This window comes from Protopterus annectens, chromosome 11.part0 (genome assembly GCF_019279795.1).
Source record: "Protopterus annectens isolate FY-2018-M chromosome 11.part0, PAN1.0, whole genome shotgun sequence".
Lineage (NCBI taxonomy): Eukaryota > Metazoa > Chordata > Ceratodontiformes > Protopteridae > Protopterus > Protopterus annectens.
In genome coordinates, this window is record NC_056745.1 from 595,776,322 (window position 1) to 595,789,776 (window position 13,455).

The following is a 13,455-nucleotide window of genomic DNA, read 5'->3' on the forward strand; positions in this document are numbered from 1 at the left end:
AAATATTATTCTGCATGTATTGTTCCCACTATTCCTAATTTTTTCCAAATAATTTGTTCCTACCCTTTTCTAAAGCTCCCACTTCCAGTTGTTTTAACTCTGTTACTATATTCACTGTTTCTAGTACAGTTGGTGTAGACTTTGATTTCCATTTTCTAGTAAATACATTTTTGGCGGCCACCAGAATTAAACTCAGTAAGGCCTTACTACATCTCGGCAATTCTGATTCTGTATCACAGATCAAAAAATCATTCTCTTAGTTATACCAATCTGCTCCTACAGTATTTCTGATAGAGTAGTCTGCAGGGAATTTTTAAAGACTGCCTGATCATTACAATCCAAAAAATATGTTCCCAATTACCTCTTTTGTCTCTGTTCTTGTGTGACTAGATCCAATCTGTGAGGAAACTTGTGGTAATTGCCCTTGTCCAATTCCAAAAGAGGGGATAAACACTATTGCCTGGGCCAGAATGGAGTCACCACAATGATCTTGGGGGATTTCTTTTGAATCTTCAGAATTACCTTGAATATTAGAAATAGTAGAAAAGCATACAGAAATATTCTTGTCCAAGGAAATGAAAAGGCATCTGTCTTCCAGGCCTTCTTGCATAAAGTACTAGAGCAGAATTTTGTCAGCTGATTACGTATCAGGAAGGCAAAAAGGCCTACTTGAGAAACTCCCCACAGATGGATCAGATCTTGGCAGATCACCCCTCCCCCGATCTAGTTTCCATTCATGAAGGTCTATCTTTGTCCTGCCTAGCTTGTCTGACACACAGTTTTGCTCTGACAGAATGTAGGATGTAGAATGAGATTCTGCTGTAAAGCTATATCTCATGATAACATGTCTAGTCTGCAAAGGAGGTAAGACCTGGTTCTCCTTCACTTTTTATGTACCACATCACTGTGGTATTGTCTGTAACAACTAGAAGTGGTCCTGGGGACCAAAGGTGATTTACAGAGTTGAGTGTCTTGATAAGGGCAGACTTCTCGTTTACATTTATGTGCTTGTGTCTCTCTTTGTTGTCCCAGATAACTTTCACTTTTATCTCCTTAGCAAAGTGTAAGGTAACTGTGGTGGCTGACTGTTTTGGAGCAGGAGGGGAAAAGGAAAGACTTGTATTCAGGGTACTTGATGTCTCCACCAAGTGAATTCTCTTCTGACACCGCAGAACTGGCATCTGAAAGGATAATTGGCGTTGGTGCTGGGGGTCAAAGAGAATTCAAATACCATATCTTTCATGTGGAGTCTTGGCAGAGGTATCATGAGAATTATTGATGCCATGAGATTCAGAATCCTGAGGTATTACCTCCCTTGCCCATTACAGGGACCCCAACAGTTACAGAAAACATTGCTAACCCCCCAGTCCATAGTGGCTGCATGTGTAACACCAGAGAGATCAGGAAAAAAACCTGGAATAGATCTAAATGTAGATATAATTTTACTGTGGAAGAAAAGCTCTTTGTACTGAGGTTCTCTTGGAATCCCAGTCTGCATATGAAATCTCTCATAGGTTCATAGGTAGGTACTAGGCTATTGGTCCTAGGGCCTATACAAGCCTAGCCAAAAAGGTACCCTGGCTTTTGCCACCCAAGAAAATTATTTTCCTGTGCCCCTGTCAAGCAGAACCACAGAAGTGATCCCCAGGGTGAATTTCCTATTACTCATCCAATCATCAAGATTTTTCTTGAAGAGTGCTAATGAGGAGCTTTGTTTGACATAGATAGGTAGCCTGTTCCAGAGTATGGGAAGTCTCTGGGACAGGAATCTATCCCTCCAGCATGTTTTGTTTATTGTGGTGACAAGGTTTAGGTCCCCAGAGTGAGTAGCTTGGAGGGATTGGGATTTCTTTAAGTGGAGCATGTCCAACAGCTCTGGGTTTGACATAGCTTTGTATGTTAGGCAGAAATCGCCTCTGAGTAGGCGATATGCGACGGAGTAAAGCTGGAGTTTTTTGAGACAGTCTGCATAAGGCATTTGTTTGAGGCCAGTAATCCTCTTTGTGAGGTATTTTTGCAGCCTTTCCAGTTGTTGTAGATGTCTTGTGAGGTACATACCAAAAGGGGCATTGTACTCTATAATGGGTCTAATTAGTGATGAGTAGAGCGGAACAATGACCTCTTTTTTTCTGGATGTGAAACCTTTTGTGATGAGGTGCGTCACATAGAAGGATTTCATAACCACTGTGGCTACATGATTATCAAAGGAGAGACTACTGTCCACCTGTGAACCAAGGTCTGTTATCACACTTTCGGTGTTAAGTAGACTACCGACAATGTGGTAGTTCATGGGTACAGAGTTTTTACCAAAGGGGATGACAATGCACTTTTTGGCATTGAGCTTGAGACCATGGCTTTGACACCAGACATCTGTCTCAGTGAGGCCCTTTTGTAGGATGTCCACATTGTTAGGAGTTTCGATTATGGCTCCTAGTTTGCAGTCATCTGCGAATTTAGTTAGCCAAAGACCTTCTGTGTTAGCCTGTACTTCAGAGAAGTAGATATCAAACAGGAGAGGACCCAGGACTGAACCCTGTGGTACTCCACTTGCCACTGGTCTGAAGTCTGATTTGGAGTCTGTTACTTTCACAGAGTAGGTTCTGTCAGTAAGCCAGTTGACAACCCATCTTGTGACATAGGGATTTATATCTAGTTTAGTGAGTTTACCTATAATTCCAGAGTGGGGGATGGTATTGAATGCCTTGGCGAGATCTAGATAGGCTGTGTGAACCACCTTACCCTCATCTATGGCTTTGGTGACTACATCAAAGAAGTCTATCAGGTTTAGGAGACGTGATCTGCCTTTTACAAACCACAACTGTGTGGGGTCCAGAGTTTGGAGATCTCCAATGTCTTTGTTTATGAGTTCCATGATGATACGTTCCATGGCCTTGCAGACCAGGCTCTTCAGGCTAATGGAGCGGTAGTTCCTGGGGTCTGTTGTGGCCCCCCCTTTGTGGAGTGGGATAACTGTTGTGGTGCACCATTCAATGGGCAGAAAGTCTGAGGTGAGGCTATGATTGAATGTGGTACTTAGGTGGGGTGCCAGTTCATTCTGTAGTTTATGTAGAAGGCAGCCTGGGATGTTGTCAGGTCCCATGGATGCTGTGTTCTTGGCTTTGGAGAGTGAGGTTTTTACCTGTGCAGCCGTGATTACAGGAACTTTGCATTCTTCCAGTATAAAGATGGGCCCTTTAGATGGTGAGAGGGGGGTAAAGTTAGCACTGAACCTATCTGCCAGGATGTTGGCAATATCAGTTGGTTCTGTATATTTAGTGTCATTGTGCTGTAACTCAGAGCAGATCTCAGTGTTGCCATTGAGATTCTTGACATAGCTATAGAATGCTTTGTGGTTGTCTTTAGAATCAGTGGCAATTTTGTTTTCATAACTAGCTTTGGAGGATTTTATGAGGGATCTCTGCTTCTTACTGAGGCTGATCAGGGAGTTCCTCCAATCGTGGGATTTTACTCTCTTTTGCAACAGTTTCTTTCTTCTGTTGTAGAGTTTGTTTATGGCAGAAGACCACCAGATTGGCTTCCTTTGTTTGGAAGATAGCATCTTGGTTCTGTTAGAGATAGCATGATCCATGCACTCGTGTAAGTGCTTATAAAGTGCATTTGTGTAGGATTCAGCAGTTGTACCGCTATTATCCCTCTGCATGGGTGTCATGAAGTTTGCCACATCTGTCTTAAGAAGCATGAAGTTGGCTTTGGAAAAAATTTTTACAGTTGTTTTCCTAATGGGGGGTGGGGGGGGTGGAAGCAGGATGTGGATGTCTAGGGTGATTCACTTGTGGTCGGATATGACCAACAAGGAGCTGATCTCTGGTGTGGAACACCGGTTACCCATGTTGGTGATGACCAGGTCTAGGATATTGCTGCCCCTGGTTGGGGTGTGGATAAGTTGATCCAAGGCGTTGGAATTGAAGATTTCCAGAAAACGTTGAGCAAAAGTGTTGGTACATGAGTAGTTTTCCCAGTTAATGGTAGGGTAGTTGAAATCACCCATTATTAGAGTGTTGGATTGTACCTTAATAGTTTCCAGTGTATCAAGAAAAGAGAAGTGGGAATCTTGGGGCATGGTGGGGGGTTTGTAGCAAGCTACAATCTGGATTGCGGTTTTTCCCAGAGTTAGCTGAACTTGGATAATCTTGGATGCATTATGCTGAGCAACTAGCTTGAAGGTGTGGATATCCTTAATGAATATGGACACGCCTCCACCTTTAGTGTTTCGGTCCGGGTTTGGTGGCCGAAAGATGTGGTATGAATTATAGCCTGGTAATGCAGGGGTGCTCTCTGGAGATTTGAACCAGGTCTCTGTCACTGCACGGATGTCAATGTTCTCCATTTTAAGGAGTGCCTCGAGTGAGTGCATTTTGAGGTTTAGACTTCTAGCATTGAGTAGCATTACCCTCAGATTTTGCTTGCTTGTACCTATTACGGTGGTGAATTTGTCATTTGAACCTTGCCTAAAGAAGGCACTATAGGGGTGGCAAGAGCCTTTGTCAGTATCCGGAATTCCAAGGGCGACTGGTGCAGGACATCTCTGGCAAAACAGCATGGTCTGTCGATCATGTCATCCCAGGCAGACAGATACTGGATTCCCTTAGAATGACACAAGAAGCTTAGCCAATTGTTAAAGTCAATCATTTTGTCCTTGTACTGTGGTATCATTCTGGGTGATGGCAGGATGCTACTCAGGGCTAGGGTCATACCTGCCTGGGCTACAAGATTGGAGAGCTCCTCCATGTCTCTTTTCATGTAGTCCAGGGAGGTACGTCTCAGGTCATTCACACCAACATGGGCAATGACAGAGTCATATTTGTACTTGTTGTGGAGTGACCTGAGTGCGTGCATTATGTGGCAGATCCTGGCATCTGCCAGGCAGCTGACAGTAACTTTTTCCTTGTTTAGCCTGGTGAGTGGAACATCAGTGTGCCTGATTATAGAGTCACCTATGACTAGACTGTTGGCTACATTATGCCTTATGGGCTGTAGTTGAGTGGCACACTGAGTCTGTGGTCTATGTGCCATTTGGGTTGTGTTGGGGGGGGGTGGAGGTTCTCTCACCAGATAAATTCCTGACACTTTAAAAAAGAGTCTGCATAGATAAGCAAGACATTTAAATATGGAAAAATGTGGAGCCCGTGTTCATAGGTTCATAGGGTCATAGGTTCATACTAGGCTATCTGCCCGAGGGCATTTACAAGCCTAGCCCATAGTTTTGTGGCTTACGCCACCCCTTTAGTATGGGGAACTATACCCATTATTTTGCTGTGTCTCTGTCGAGCAGTGACACTGAGGTAATCCCTGGGGTATATCTGCGATCTCCCATCCATTGGTCAAGATTTCTCTTGAACAAGGCCAGCGAGGTGCTCTGCCTCACATATACCGGGATTTTGTTCCACAGCATAGGGAGTCTTTGGGTGATGAATCTATCCCTCCAGCACGTCCTATTAATAGCCGTGTCGAGGTTTAAGTCTCCTGCCCTTGTGGCTCTGATGGATCTAGATTTTTTGAGGTGAAGCATATTCATCAAATCTGGGTTTGACATGACCTTGTATGTTAGGCAAAGGTCACCTCTGAGCAAGCGTGGCGACTGAATAGAGCTGGAGTTCTTTCAGTCAGGCAGCATAGGACAGATGTTTGAGACCCTTTATCCTTTTGGTAAGGAACTTTTGTGGCCTCTCCAGCTGCTGCAAGTGTCGGGTCAGATACATTCCAAATGGGGCATTGTACTCAATCATTGGTCTGATGAGTGATGAGTATAGGGAGACTATGACCTCCCTTGATCTAGATGAGAATCCCTTCATGATTAGGTGGGCAATGTAGAAGGTCTTCCTAACTACTTTAGCTACATGGGTGTCGAATGACAGACTACTATCAACCTGGGTCCCCAGGTCCCTGATAACTTCTTCTGTGCTCAGTGGATTGCCACCTATTTGGTAGCTAGGGGTAACCTTGTTTTTCCCGAAGGGTATGACTATGCATTTTTTGGCATTTAACTTTAGGCCATGGCTCTGGCACCAGTTATCCATTTCTGTGAGACCCTTCTGAAGGATATCTGTGTCAGATGTGTTTCTACTATGGCCCAGTTTGCAGTCATCTGCAAACTTTGTCAGCCATAACCCTCCTGTGTTAGCTTGTACTTTGGAAAAGTAGATGCCAAACAAGAGTGGGCCCAGGACTGAGCCCTGTGGTACACCACTTGTGACAGGCTTTGAGTCTGACATGGTGCCAGCAACTCTGACCCTGTGGGTTCTGTCACTCAGCCAGTTTGCAACCCATCTTGTGATGTATGGGTTAACATTTAAGCTGATGAGTTTTTCAATGATACCCGAGTGGGGTATTGTATCAAGGCCTTCGCCAGATCGAGGTAGGCTGTATGGACTGCCTTTCCTCATCAATGGCTTTGGTGACTGTTTGAAAAAGTCAACCAAGTTTAGAAGGCATGATCTGCCTTTGACAAAGCCAAACTGGGATGGATCCAAAGTCTGCAAGTTCCCTATGTCTTTATTTATGAGGTCCATTATGATCCTCTCCATGGCTTTGCAGATAAGGCTTGTCAAGCTAATGGGCCGGTAATTTCCAGGGTCGGTGGAGGCACCGCCTTTGTGAAGTGGGACCACAGTTGCAGTGCGCCACTCCCTGGGTATGTATCCAGAGGTAAGACTATGATTAAACAGCTGTCCTAGCTGTGGGTTTAATTCCTCGTTGAGTTCGTGGAGCACACCGCCGGGGACACCATCAGGTCCCATGGATGCTGTGTTTTTTGCTTTGGAGAGAACAGTTCTCACTTGGGCATTGGAGATGTTTGGGGGGCTGCAATCGCTTGGTATAGATATCTCTCCTTTTTGTGGGGAGGTTAGGGAGGAGTTTGCACTGATCCTGTCAGCCAGTATGTTGGCAATGTCTGTAGGATCAGTAATCTTCACATCATTTTGAACTAGTTCTGAACATATCTGGGAGTTTCCTCCCAGGTTTCTAACATAGCTAAAGAAGGCCTTATGATTGTCTTTTGAGTCTTTAGCTATTTTTCTCTCAAAATTTGCTTTGGATGATTTTATGAGAGCTCTTAGTTTTTACTTATAGTGATCAAGGGTGTCTTACCTTTTAAGGATTTTGCTCTATCTTGTAGTAGCTTCCTCCTTTTGTTGTAGAGTTTGTTTGTGGCTGGGGTCCACCAGACTGGACGCTTGCCTTTGGTACAAAGAGTCTTTGTTTTGCTTGGGATTGCCTTATCCATGCAGTCCTGCAGGTGCTGGTAGAAGGCATTTGTAAGTGATTCAGCGGCTTGAGTACTGTTTTCCGCCGGCTCGGGGGCCTTAAAGGAGACCACACTAGTCTTTAGAAGTGTGAAGTCGGCTTTCAAGAAGTTCTTTACTGTGGTCTTTTTTATTTCAGGTGGGGGTGGGATGAGGACCTCCAGCGAGTGATCTGATCTCACCAGTGAGGGGTATACTTCCGGTGTTGAACATTGTGCTCCCATGTTCGTGATGATGAGATCAAGTATGTTTTCTCCTCTTGTGGGGATGGTGACTAGTTGTTCCATGGCATTTGAGTTAATGAATTCCAGGAACTTTTGGGCTAGGGTGTTTGGGCTTGAGTAGTGTTCCCAGTCTACATTAGGGTAATTGAAGTCACCTAGTATGATGGTGTTTGGTGATACATTTATCCCCTCTAGTGTTTTCAGGAAGGCCATGTGAGGTTCCTGAGTTTGTGAGGGTGGACTGTAACATGCTACAATTTGCAGAGCAGTCTTGCCTATGGTTAATTGCACCTGGATGGTCTCCGATGCATTGTGCGTTGCCACTAGTCTTGAGGTGTGGGTGTCCTTGATGAATATGGATACCCCCCCCTCCTTTCTTGGTATGGTCCGGATTTTGGGGCCGGAACGCATGATATGAATTAAAACCTGATAGTGCTGGGGTGCTCTCAGGAGCCTTGAACCAGGTTTCTGTCACAGCACAGACATCGATGTTCTCCATACTGAGAAGGGCCTCGAGTGCGTGCATTTTGAGATTTAGACTTCTGGCATTGAGCAGCATTACCCTTAGTTTTTTTCCATTTTTGTGTTCTAGGGTGGTAGGTTTAGAATTTGAGCCTTGCCTAAAAAAGGCACTATGGGGGTGGCAAGAGCCTTTGCCAATATCCGGAATCCCAGGGGTGACAGGTGCAAGCTGTCCCTAGCAAAGCAGCGTGGCTTGTCCAGCATGTCATCCCAGGCAGACAGACATTGGATCCCCTTTGAATGACACCAGAGTTTAAGCCAATTGTTAAAGCTGATCATCTTATCTCTGTATTGTGGCATCATTCTTGGTGAAGGTAGGATACTGCTCAAGGTCAGGGTCATACCTGCCTGGGCCACATAATCAGAGAGCTCCTCAATGTCTCTTTTCATGTAGTCCAAGGAGGTACATCTCAGGTCGTTTACACCAGCTTGGACAATGACTGAGTCGTATTTGTACCTGCTGTTGAGAGACCTGAGTGCTTGCGTTATGTGGCGGATTCTAGCGCCCGACAGGCAGCTTACTGTGACCTTCTCCTTACTCAGTCTGGTGAGCGGGACGTCAGTGTGTCTGACTATGGAGTCACCAATGACTAGTGTGTCTGGCATTGTGTTTGGCCTTAAGGGCTGTGACTGTTTGACACTCTGACGGTGAGGTCTATGTGTTGCAGGTGTTGTGTTCTGAGGTGGTGGTTGTTTGGGTGTCTGCTTTGGTGGCCTCTGCTGTTTTGGTAGATTTTTGATCAGAGCCTCCGAGTATGTCTTTGTGTGTTTATGTGTATGATTTGAGGTTGTGATGGTACTATGTGAGACTGGGTCTATAGTGTGTGTGGTAACCTTCTCCTCCTGACTGGTCTTGCCTGTCCTATGTTGAGAGAGCTCAGCCTCCAGTTTGGCCGTATAGTTGCATCTCTCGCATGTATTTGTGTTTTGTGGGAGGAGGAGAGGGTTGTCTGTGTACATGAGGCAATTGTAACATTGCCTCAATATTCCCAGGTTCACCAGCTGAGCAGGAGAGGACCTGCGACATGCTAGAAGGACTAGACAAAAAAACTTTAAAAGAGATTCCGGGGGACGTGGGCGACCGAGAAATAGAGGTTTGCCTTTTTGGGGTGCTATCTATAAGAGTGCCGTATCAAGGTAATAAGTACTGTAGGAGCAAGTGCTAGGTTTAACAGATAGAGAATAGTCTACTTGGAGTCAAGTAGAGATGATCTTTTTAGTTATAGGATACGCTGATTAGATCAGTAGTATGGTTCGAGGAAGGTAGTTTTAAGGGAAAATTTGAAGAATGGACTTTAGGTAGCCCGAATAGTTTAAACCTGCTTAACCGGAGCTGCCCTAGTGTGCAACAGTGGCAACTCCGTGCTAAATCGTGCTAAATCGCGCTAATGCTCGCTAAAGCGTGCTTTATAGCAGGGGGCTGGAAAAGACAGGAAATGACCCAAAATGGCCAATAAACTACAAGTTACTGCCTTAAACCACTCCTCTGAGGACAAACAGGCAGCTCAGTACTCCCTACTCCCACTAGTGAGTAAAGAAACTACCCCTTGACCAAACAAGGAAAATGGAGAAACACAGGAACCAAGACAAAGCCCACGGATAAGCAAATCTGATCACTGGAACAAACTAGTAGGAAAGTATGGAAAACAAGAGTATTTTTTTTGTTTTTTTCAAGTTTTTTTTTTTCAGATAGGCAGAAAATACAATAAATGCTGTGTTTTTCGACTAAATGCTATCAAAAGCTAGTACACGAGTGTATTAGCCTGTTGTTTAACTTTTAAGCAAAACTTAAACAAGCAAGTGCAACAAACAATTCAAGCTATTAAAAACAGTAAAAACAGGTAATAGCAGAATAAAACAGGCAGAAATAGCAATCGAAAGGCTTAAAAAGTCGAAAATGCAGAAAAAAATACTTAGAATCTGGAAAGTTTGTCTTTTCTGGTCTCTGCTGCTCTAGGAACTCTGCTGGACACCACAAGGAGCTGTGCTGAGTTCTCTATAGCCAGAAAAGCCCGCCAAAGCGTGCTTTATAGCAGGGGGCTGGAAAAGACAGGAAATGACCCAAAATGGCCAATAAACTACAAGTTACTGCCTTAAACCACTCCTCTGAGGACAAACAGGCAGCTCAGTACTCCCTACTCCCACTAGTGAGTAAAGAAACTACCCCTTGACCAAACAAGGAAAATGGAGAAACACAGGAACCAAGACAAAGCCCAGGGATCAGCAAATCTGATCACTGGAACAAACTAGTAGGAAAGTATGGAAAACAAGAGTATTTTTTTTGTTTTTTTCAAGTTTTTTTTTTTCAGATAGGCAGAAAATACAATAAATGCTGTGTTTTTCGACTAAATGCTATCAAAAGCTAGTACACGAGTGTATTAGCCTGTTGTTTAACTTTTAAGCAAAACTTAAACAAGCAAGTGCAACAAACAATTCAAGCTATTAAAAACAGTAAAAACAGGTAATAGCAGAATAAAACAGGCAGAAATAGCAATCGAAAGGCTTAAAAAGTCGAAAATGCAGAAAAAAATACTTAGAATCTGGAAAGTTTGTCTTTTCTGGTCTCTGCTGCTCTAGGAACTCTGCTGGACACCACAAGGAGCTGTGCTGAGTTCTCTATAGCCAGAAAAGCCCGCCAAAGCGTGCTTTATAGCAGGGGGCTGGAAAAGACAGGAAATGACCCAAAATGGCCAATAAACTACAAGTTACTGCCTTAAACCACTCCTCTGAGGACAAACAGGCAGCTCAGTACTCCCTACTCGCACTAGTGAGTAAAGAAACTACCCCTTGACCAAACAAGGAAAATGGAGAGACACATTAACCAAGACAAAGCCCACGGATCAGCAAATCTGATCACTGGAACAAACTAGTAGGAAAGTATGGAAAACAAGAGTATTTTTTTTTGATTATAGAGTCAGGTAATAGTAGCCTAACTGGAGCTAGACACTTTGTGAACACTCTTAGGGCAGTGGATAGCCCAAAGGGTAAAGCAGAGAACAGATAATTTGATCCAGATACATAAAAACTTAAGAAACATCTGAAGTCTTAATGGATAGAAATGTGATGATAAGCATCTTTTAAATCAAAGTTTACAAAAAATCTCAAATGGGGAAGAAGGGATAAAAGATTGTGTTGTGAACTTGGGCACTACTTCAAACTGGCTTAAGAAAAAGGTCCATAACTGATCTCCAAACATTCTTTTTTTTTTTTTTTTTTTTTTTTTTTGGCCTCGGAAACATTCTTGAATGAAAACCTCTTCCACACTGGTACAAAGGTCTGGAGATGTAGAATAATTCTCTGTAAAGGAGGGAACTCTTCCCATTGAGTCAGTCTCAGAACCCATGTGTCTTAAACAACCTGTTGACAAAGAGAAAGAAATGGAAAATCTGACTTTTTGGAAAGGATAAGAGACTGTCAGGGTGGGAGGTGGGACAAGGCCCCTTACATACTCATTCTGACTTTTTTGACTGTTCTTTGTTATAGAGGAGTTCATGCTTTCTTTTAGGGTACCTCCCCACATTGTTTTTAATGTCTGCTTACCAGCATATTGCTGAGACTGTTTTGTTTTATTTCTTGCTGCAGTTGGGCAAGGGAGAAAAATAACTTTTGGAAAATTTAGAGAGGGAGGGATAACAAAAATCTTACAGATTCTGTGTATATCAACTTAACCCCTTCATAGGTTCATAGGTTCATAGGTGTGTACTAGGCTAATGGCCCTGGGGCCTTTACAAGCCTAGCCATAGGATTACCCTGGCATAGTGCCACCCGACCTTAGTTCCCAGTGACTCTGTCGAGTAGAGCCACTGGTGTTATCCCCGGGTTGAATTTTCTATTTCCCATCCAATCATCAAGATTTCTCTTGAAGAGGGTCAGCAAGGTGCTCTGCTTGACACGTATGGGAAGTCTGTTCCATAGCATGGGAAGTCTCTGGATTATGAACCTGTCCCTCCAGCATGTTCTGGTAATTGTGGTAATGAAGTTGAGGTCTCTGGAGCATGTGGTGCGGAAGGACTGGGATTTCTTTAGATGCAGCATTTGTAACAGTGCTGGGTCAGACATGGCTTTGTAAGTCAAGCAGAGATCGCCTCTAAGTAAGTGATATGAGACAGAGAATAGTTGGAGTTTTTTGAGTCTGTCCATATAGGACAAGTGTTTAAGGCATAGGATCCTCTTTGTGAGGTACTTTTGTGGCCTCTCCAGTTGTTGCAGGTGTCTGGTGAGGTACATGCCAAATGGGGCATTGCACTCAATGATTGGCCTAATGATGGAAGAGTAGAGGGAGACAATGACCTTCTTTCTTCCTGGATGCAAAGCCTTAGTAATGAGATGTGCCACAAAGAAGGACTTTCTGACCACAGTGGCAATGTGGTGATCAGAAGAGAGATTGCTGTCAACCTGTGTTCCCAGATCTCTTATAAAGCCTTCTGTGTTCAGTGCACTACCATCAATCTGGTAATTCATGGGAACCGGGTTTTTCCCAAAGGGGATGATGACACATTTTTGGGCATTGAGCATAAGGCCATGGTTCTGACACCAGTCGTTGGTCTCAGAAAGGCCTTTCTGTAGGATGTCAACGTCACTTGGTGAGATAATAATAGCTCCCAACTTACAATTGTCTGTGAACTTTGTCAGCAAGAGTCCCTTCGCGTTGGCCTGGACTTCAGAGAAGTAGATACTAAACAGGAGAGGACCCAAGACCAAACCCTGTGGGACTCCACTCATGACTAATCGGCAGTTTGACTTGGAGTCAGCTTTCATACTGTGGGTTCTATCTGTGAGCCAGTTTGCAATCCACCTAGTGATATAGGGGTTGATGCCAAGCTTAGTGAGCTTTTCTATGATTCCTGAGGGGGGAATAGTATCAAAAGCCTTGGCCAGATCAAGGTAGGCTGTATGAACCACCTTGACTATATCAACAGCTATGGTGACTGACTCAAAGAAGTCGACCAAGTTGAGCAGGCATGTTCTACCCTTCACAAAACTAAACTGTGTAGGATCCAGAGTTTGGAGATTCCCTATATCCTTGTTTATGAGGTCCATGATGATGCATTCCATAGCTTTGCGTATCGGACTCGTCAGGCTAATGGGGCGATAGTTCCCAGGGTCTGTAGTCGGTCCTCCTTTGTGGAAAGAGATGACTGTAGCAGTGCGCCATTCGGCAGGGACAAAGCCTAAGGTGTGGCTGTGACTGAACAGGGTACACAGGTGAGGTGCCAGTTCACTCTGTAGTTCATGTATAACACAACCAGGGATATTGTCAGGTTCCATAGAAGCTGTATTCTTGGTCTTGGACAGTGCTGTTTTAACCTGTGCAGCAGTAATACTGGGTGCCTGGCAATCTACTGGTATTGTGACTGGTCCTTTGAGGGGGAGAGGGGGGGTAAAGTTGGCACTGAATCTGTCGACCAGTATACTGGCAATATCTGTTGGCTCAGTATAGGAAG